The sequence below is a fragment of the Nematolebias whitei genome, chromosome 3, assembly GCF_014905685.2.
Source record: "Nematolebias whitei isolate Nwh7 chromosome 3, NemWhi1, whole genome shotgun sequence".
Taxonomy (NCBI): domain Eukaryota; kingdom Metazoa; phylum Chordata; class Actinopteri; order Cyprinodontiformes; family Rivulidae; genus Nematolebias; species Nematolebias whitei.
Window position 1 is genome coordinate 4,388,253 of NC_056500.1, and position 8,868 is coordinate 4,397,120.

Genomic DNA, 8,868 nt, shown 5'->3' on the forward strand with positions numbered 1-8,868 from the left:
TACTGTATATTCTTTGGCATTTCAACCAAAGACATCTTTGTACTGGTTTTCTGGTTTTGGCTGTTTGAGTTTGTTTCTTACAGTTTTGCACTTCGGTTCGTTGCAGTCGTACAGCACTTTTGTCAGCACTTGTTTTTTTATTATTATTTGCTCACAAACAAACTCAACTTCAGCAACAGACGTTAAAAACAAGAAGGGAAAAAGCTTTTCTCAAGTCACAAACCGATTTAATTTGTTGAGCTTTAGGGTATTTTTAACCAAACCCTGGGTCACCCCGACTACCAACAGACACAGAACAATAAACAATCCGAGGGTCATAAATTCAGATTTTGGGTGGTCGGCCTGTAGCGTGATCATGTCTTTTTATAATCAAGGTGTCAAACACGACGGGGAGGGGGCTCGGCTCCAGCAGCAGCGACACTCTGCTCACAATCTTCCCTTGGTGTTAAAATGCAAATTGCTTTTTGCTGACCCCTCTGCAGTGGACACGGAGAGCCCACAGCTCTCAAAGTGACCTGCTTTCTGCCTGAAACGGCAGCCGCACATCACAAAGCAGCTCGGCGTCCATAAGGCATTCGGCTGAACAGATAATACAGTTCACAACAAGAGAGAAGTTGGAAAAAGAAGCAAATTATCCTCCCAGGCAGCACGTCTCTAACCCTCAGACTGATGGCACTGCTGGATTTTATGAGCGCCTTCAAAGGAAACCAACTTCCCACAGTTCATGAAAATATAAAGTTAAACAGCCAAGTTAAAGATGAACTACAGAAACTGCATTTCCTGTGAAAATGCAGTGTGAATGCTTATTGCTGAAGAACTTGCTGAAAAACAGCTGAAATTAGCTAAAAACATGCTGAAATGTAGCTGAAAATAAAGAACAAGCCTACGTTTTCCCAAGAAAGCAGAAAGAACACGTTTGCTGAATTAGGTTTAAATAAGCAAAAGTGAGCACAAAAAAATTGGATATAGCTAAAAAAAAAAAAAAAAAACAGAAATGAGCTAAAAATAGCTGAAAAGTAGCTGAAAAGGCAGAAAGAAGCTTAAATTACCAGAAGGAAGGACTTGAAATGAGCTAAAAAATTGTCGATATAGCTGAAAAAGCAAAACAGCTAAAAAGTATCTGAAATAGCAGAAAAAGCTGAAAATAGCAGAAAAAGGCTGAAATGACCATTGACCAAATTAGCAGAAAGGCTGAAAGTAGCAGAAATTACCACAAAAAAAACTTGAATTTATCTGAAAACAGCTAAAATTAACAAAATGCTAAAAAAAAAAGTAGCTGAAAAGATAGAACAAGCTTAAAGTAGCAGAAGAAAACAAAGAACACGTTTGCTGAAAGAAGCAGAAATGAGCGCAAAAAAGTGAACATTTTCTGAAAAAAAGCTGAATTAATAAAGCAGCTGAAAAGTAGCTAAAAAGGCTGAAAGAAGCTTAAATTACCAGAAGGAAGTGGAGAGCACATTTTTGCTGAAAAAGTTGGGAGTGCAAAAAATGTGGTATTAGCTGAAAATGGTTAAATTAGCATTAAACAGCTAAATACTAGCTGAAATAACTGAAACTAGCAGAAATCAGCTGAAATGAGCATAACAAGCTGAAATTAGCAGAAAGAAGTTGGAAGAAGCACAAAAATGTTGTAGTTGGCAGAAAGAATCAGAATGGAAAACAAAATAGCTGAAAAAACAGCTAAAACTAGCTGAAAAAAGTTTAAATTTGCAGAAGACAGCTGAAAGAAGCTGAAGCAGAACAAAATGTGAAAGGGGCAGTAGAAGGTTGTAAACAGATCTAAAGAGCTGAAGGATGTAAAATGAGCTCAATTCATTTTCTATGAGAATAAAAATGGCAGAAAAGGCTAAACATTTCAAAAAGCTAAAGTTGCACCAAAACCAAAAGTCACAGCAGGATTGTCCTGAAAGAGCCGAACGTTTTATGATTTGTTGAAATAGCACAAAAACCGTGGAACGAGAATCACGTGGAAAACCGTGCGGAAGAGACATGGATCACAGTGAAACAGAAACGGGCTTTTATTATAACGCCACATTTGGACGTCTTAAAATATACAATCCTCAACAGATTAGGAGAAACTTTACTTTCTGCCTCGATGAAAAATAACTTTGCTTGTTATTAGACACAAGGGCAATGAAAAGGTTCCTAAAAGCACCAACTAGAAGATTTGTTTTAAATAAAAAGATGCAAGACTTAGCTAACTGCCTGCTTCATCGCTTGGCGCTAACTATATTAGATAAACTTTTAAGGCTTGTGAGGATAAATGTTTTGTTTTTTCCTTTTGTTGGATGCTTCAAGAAAGCAAAGCTTTCATTTGGTGTGCGTCCTCAGAACTCACCCTCTTCGTCTCCTGCAGTCGGGAACAGGTGGAGATGCTGCTGACCGATGGCTGAAAGGTCAAAGGGCGTCCAGTTTTGTCCTGCTGTGAGCACCAAACCAACATCGCAGCATCTCAGCTTGTTCTGTCCTCCGACTCCAGAAGGACACAGCAGCTCATCCGTTCCCTGTGCAGACACGTTGAACAGAGAGCGTTCACACAAATGTTAAACGTCACCTGGAACGAGGACGGAGAGGTGATGGATGGCTGCGAGTGCTGCAGGAAACCCTGACACTTTGATCGATGTGGCCCACGTTGTTTCAAAAGAGAGGGAGACTAATTCATCAGTCAAATAACTCCATTTGTGGTCTTTCTGAACAAAGGAGGAGCGAATAAATAAAAGACATCCACGAACGCTTCAGATCTCCTCCACTCACTTGTACTTTCGTCCTCCTGTCATTCGTCTGCCTTATCTGAGCTGCAGGGTTGAGCTGGCTTCTGGGTGCATGTTTAGATAAACCGGGCGTCCGCTATCAGTCCGAGACAAACCCGATTGCAGCCTTGGTAAAAGAATTACTCCAGAGGAGAGGAGACTGTCGTGATTCTGTCACCTTTGCAACGGTCGCTGCTCCGTAAGGGGACTGCTGATCGATTCGGGCCCACGTGCAGATCGACCATCTGAGCCAAATCAAGTCTTGGTGGGAGAAAGGAGGTTACTGTTAAATCTGCTGAACTGAAGCTGCCATCTCAGAAACCTGATCCAGGCCCAGACCATCGCAGAGTCACTGTCGTGCTCGGAGACCCAGCTTCAGTGTTCTTCCTGGTTCTTTTTCGAGACCTTACAGTGCACATCTATGCGCTGAAGTCGTATGGTACTCTATGCCAAAAAAAACCAGCCCAAAACATGATGCTTTCACCTCCGTGCTCAACTATAAGGTGTTTGTTAGGTGGGCATTTCTCTTCCTACAAACACGGTGGGTCGAGTCGATGCCAAAGAGCTGAATTTATCAGAGCAGGGCACTTTCACTCATTCTAGAATGGCGTTGCTCAAGATGGCTGCATGTTGGAGCAGCTCCGTTACTTTAGCCTCTTTTCCACAGCTCCTCTTCAACACGACTCCACTCAGTTCGGTACGCTTCAGAGCACTTCTCCACGATCACTTTTTCATGGAACCGGCATCTTTTTTGGTCCCTTCTTCTCAAGGGTAACAACTGAGCCGAGCCGGCACCAAAACGTGACATCAGAACTCTGTCGGTCACTGATTGGTCAGGAGTGGAGTCACTAGAAGGGTTTGAGAATTTTTTTCAACACTCGATCCGCCATTTGCAATTACCGGTACTCAAAAGCCCCTTATCCACAGGGCCTTTTGGGGCTCCTATGTAACCAGTTTGGGCCGATTGCCTACTGTAGTTTCTCCACAGCGCCTTCAGCGGTGGAACCCGCACGATTTTTGGGACCTACTTCTCTGGGGTCCCAGGTCTGCTTCTTGTTGGGTCCAGATGTGATGTCAGCGCACTGTCGGTCACTGATTGGTCAGGGGGAGGAGTCACTGGATCTTTCAGAAACTTTTCAAAACGTCGATCCGCCATTTGCAATTTCTCGGACCGGAGTAGCGGCTGGACCTATTTTAAAGATTTTTAAAACAATAATGACAACACAGTGGTCTAATGCTGAAGTGCAGGCGTTTTTTTGTGCTTGGTGGCCGAGGACAAAATTCAGAGCGAGCTAGATGGAGCTCCGCCGGTCTCCCCGGTCCTCTCCACCGAGCGTCGGAGCACGCTCAGGCTGTGCAGGGCATCATCTCCCCATCTCCGAGCTCCACTGGTCACCGCAGCGGACCATACGAGCTGCTGACTCACAGAAGGCCGTTGCCCGGACTCCGGCCTCGAGCAATCATGAAGGCCCAACCCCGATCCCGGCAGATGAGTGGACCGGGACGAGTCTGTGAAGGAGAGTGGAAACGATTTTTAAAAACATTTTATGTATAAAAATTATTATTATTTTTTTTAATCAGTGAAGATTAAATAAATAAATAAATAAACAGTGCCAGCTTTATCATGAAATTCTGTTTTCATTTTAATAACTATTAAATAATCGGTTAACGTTAACTCAGATGAAAAATCATAAAAAGACACAATTATTGGATCTCTGGAATATTTCCCTCAAATATGTTTAAAAAAGAGATACAGCCTTTAGTTCAACTTTATTCTAATCTACAGATGTACAAATCACTAAACAAGAATTAAATTTTAAAACAAAGCTAAAAAAACAAACAAAAAAAATCTGAACAAGAAACATAACCACATATCTAAATTGAACAATAAAAGTAGACACAATGAGTGCAAATACATTTTTTTTTTCATTCATTCAACCTTTATTTATACAGGTAAATCCCATTGAGCCTCGAGGACTCATTTACAAGAGAGACCTGATTTCAACAAAGAATGATGACAACAATGGACAACAGCGACAACAATAAACAATTATAAAAAGTCAAACAAAGTACAATTGTTTTTTTTGTTGTTTTTTTTTAACAAATAGGATGGCTAAAAAAAAGCAAGATAAAAACAGCTAGATTCTAAGGCAAATGTAGAAAACTAAAAACAGGAACATGTCAGCGTTGGTCCCTGCCAGGAGTCCAACAGATTCTTAAAGCCACTTAGAGAGGTCAAAGGTCAAGAGCTTCAAATCTTTTTGTAAGATATTCCAGGAAACAGGAGCGGAGTAGGAGAAGGCCCTTTTGTCTAGTTCAGTCCTCACTGAGGGAACACTGCAGGTAATAATGTCCTGAGAGCGCACGCTGTAGCTGCACTCACGCAGAGACATGTAGGAGGAGATGTATGAAGGCAGCAGACCAAGAAGTGATTTAAAGATGAAAATGTACCAGTGAGAGAGTCTGCGTGAAGTTAATGATGACCAGTTAACCAGTGAATACAGGATGTATCGCAGCCAGTTATGAATCTTAGTGCACCATGATAGACAGCATCCAACATCTGCAGGGTTCTTGTAGGAGCGTTCATGTAAATAATGTCACCGTAATCAATGGAGGGAAGGAAAGTCACCGATACAAGGTGTTTCCTAGCATTCAGAGTTAGACAGAATCTGTTTCTGAAAAAGAAACCCAGTTTAACTTTCAGTTTCTTTACCAAGTTTTCCACATGAAGCTTAAAAGAGAGATGCGAGTCGACCAAGATACCCAAATATTTATAGGAATCAACAAACTCAATGGGGACACCATTAGAGGATAAAATCAGAGGAAGAACTGCTGGGACCAACTTCCTATTTGAAAAAAGCATCTCTTTGGTTTTGTCGGCATTTAGGACAAGTTTGACGCGGAACAAATCTGTCTGGAAGTTGTTGAATGCAGTTCTGTTTCGTATAGGTTTCGCCCTTTAAGGCTTTCGCTGATGGGTTTATCCCAATATGCGAAGCATCACACTGAAAAATTTAGTCCACGCCCACCTGCTGTGTGGGCCCCACTCGGTCCGTATAAATTACGTTAAGAGCGGGTAATCGGCTCCCATTTTTCTTCAGCGAGCTAATAGCACTGTCAGAAGAACGAAGAAGGAAAGTTGTGTAGATGACCAACCTTTGTTAAGAATGCTTGGCCCGTCACGTCGACCTCCAGTCGTCCCGGCGAGCTCTCCTCCCCGAGGAGAAGCTGACAAGCAGTCTTGTTTCAAGGTAAGCGCCGAGGAGCATTTCTCAGTGACAGGTCGCTACATGCTGGACAACGCCATCTTGTAATTTTCCTCTTATCGCCGACCCTCGGAGCAAATCGGATGGTTCCTCTGGGACAGGCGGTATCAGCAGCAGCCCCCCACTGCTCACTCCCTCCTGGAGAGCTTAGTGTCGGTGGAGGGGGGCTGAGCGAATGCTCACCTCATCCCACCTCGTTTTGCACCGGCGATCACACCGCTCCCGGCCGACGGCGCCCTCTGGGGTTGCCCGGCGTAACTCAGGAGACTGCTGACATGAAGGGACCCTTTTTTACGTCTCGCGCCTTTTCCCGCCAGTTCCGGAGGGAAGGATTTTTTCTGGGCTCCATCCGGCTCGCCATCCTGATCCCATCTGGCCTCGGTTTCCCCAACAGGACGTCCTACGGGGACGAGGCCGCAGCCGTTTTCCTGGTAGATTGGTGGGCCGGCTTCCACAGTCCGCGCCCATCACCAGAGTAAAGGGGTTTCACTGAGTGGAAATTCCTTCAGTGCCCCCTGGAGCCGAGCCTGACGGAGACTTTTCTCGGAGCAAGATGTCCAGGTGGACCAGCGTCCCGCGCTTCCGGTTAGCGTAACCCAGACGGTGACACCGCTCTCCGACCGAGCTCACCAGCATGCGTTTCAGACGGCCGCAGCGAACAACACGTTACGCTGTTGGCGTACACGTTCACAGGCGGGAAGAGACGTACGCTCCGTCTGCAGGGCAGCTAACGTCATCCTCAACTGGTGCACCTCTTTGCTGTCTGCCGGCCCGCAACGCAGCCGGAGGACGGAGTTTTCAGCGTTTCCCTGAGACTGCCAATAGATGGCACTCTAGGACAACAAATGGCAGAGCAAATTACTTTTTTTGCAGAGGATGTGTGTGAAGGTGACATGAGTTTGGTTTAAAACATCATTTAATGATGAAAGGGTCTATTTTTAGCCAGTCCGTCAGCTCGGATGACCTGACAGCGGCTCCCTCTCACATCCTTCACACGAAGTGAGCTGGTGGCAAGACGTTCCACGGCTGTCTCGCTGAACGTCACCGCAGCCCTGCCCGTCAGAGACCGGCTCTCTTCATCCCGGCAACAGAGTGTCCAACGTTTTCCCAGAGATCCCCAGCAGACGGCGCCCTGGGCCAACAAATCCCAGAGCTCACGGGGAAAAGATTCAAAATGACGTTCTGCGGAGGGTGTGTGGAAAGATGACACAATGTTGAAATAAAACATCATTCAATGATCAAAGTGTCTGTTTTGAGCCAGTCTGTAAGCTAATATGAACTCACAGCGGCTGCGCACACATCCTCCACAAAAACGAGCCGGTGTCCTTAAATAAAGGTTTTTCAAACTCACCGTTGCTCCAGACATGACGAGACGCTCATAGAACACAACAGTGGTAAGCGAGATAACTCGTAGTCAACCCGAGCTGCACGATCTTCACCCAAGCGGTGTCAAACGCGCACTCGCGCGACGCAAACAGCCTTCACCCAAACGGCGTTGCGTTGATGATGGTGCACACAAAGCTCCCCGACGTTCACCGGCTCACATCGGCATAAATGTGGGACCGCAGGTCGGGTCCGGTGAAGGACCTCATTCTCAGCAAGAGTGACACACGCCTCACCGAAGCAAATGCGTGCCGCGGGCAGATTTCACCCACCGTGTCTCAGCGCTCGGCCGCTCACAGCAGCATAAGCGTGAGACAGCTGAGCGAACCCAGTGACGAGTTGCGCCTCCAGCGAGACGGCACGTGTCCCACCAGAGAAAACGTGTGCTCCTGCGGGGCTCGCAGCCTTCACTCAAACGGCATGGCATAGATGAAGTCGCGCTCACCGCTTCTCAGCGCTCGCCCGCTCATGGCAGCATAGATGCGTGATCTCAAAGCGAACCCAGCGCAGGACACCGCTCGCAGCAGGAGCGACACGCATTTCACCGCAGTGGCGTCAAACGCGCAGCGCCATGGCATCATCTGCTGTCACACATTTCGCCTCAACACACACCGGCTCACCTAGACATGAAGGTGGATCCACGGTCCGAACGTAGCACATAGGCGCGTTCAGAGCCCTTTCGAGAAAGCCTCGCCTTGGGTCACGCGGAAAACATTCCCGCGACACATGACGGTGGTCGAGGCGGTGAACTGGATGACATCCGTAAAAAACATGATGCATCATTTAAACGCGCGTCCACTCCACGAACGTTACGCGGAGTGGCTAAAAACATGCTCGCCAGACAGATGGATGGCCAGGTTGTTAAGCAAAGGTTACACGTTGCAATTTGCAACCCGACCCCCTCCGTTCTGAGGAATTTTAGACCACCAGACCAAATCTCATTTTTAAATGCAGAAGTCTAAGAACTTCTGGTAAAAGAAGTGATCTCCAGAGTTCCCAACGGAGAGGAAAACAGGGTTTTACTCACGTTACTCCCTGGTTCCCAAACAGATGGGAGGAACAAGACCGATTTTGGACTTGTCAGTTTTCAACAAGGCGATCATGGACAGACCGTTTCACATGTTGACAACCAGACAGCTGTTGGACAACATCCAGAGAAACGACTGGTTTGTTTCCGTCGACCTGAAAGATGTCTATTTTCACATACCGATCATCCCAAAACACAGAAAATTCCTGCATTTCTCCTTTCAAGGGATGAAGTATCAGTACAACAGGCTGCCGTTCGGGTATTCCCTCGCGCCTCGTACATTCTCAAAGTGTGTGGAGACGGCCCTGCAACCGTTACACAGAGCAGGGATGAGAGTTTTGTTTTACCTGGATGAGCTGTTGCTGCTGTCATGCTCCAGACAGGAGGCAGCGAGACAGGCCCAGGCGCTGACATCACACCTGTTAAATCTGGGCTTCGCCAT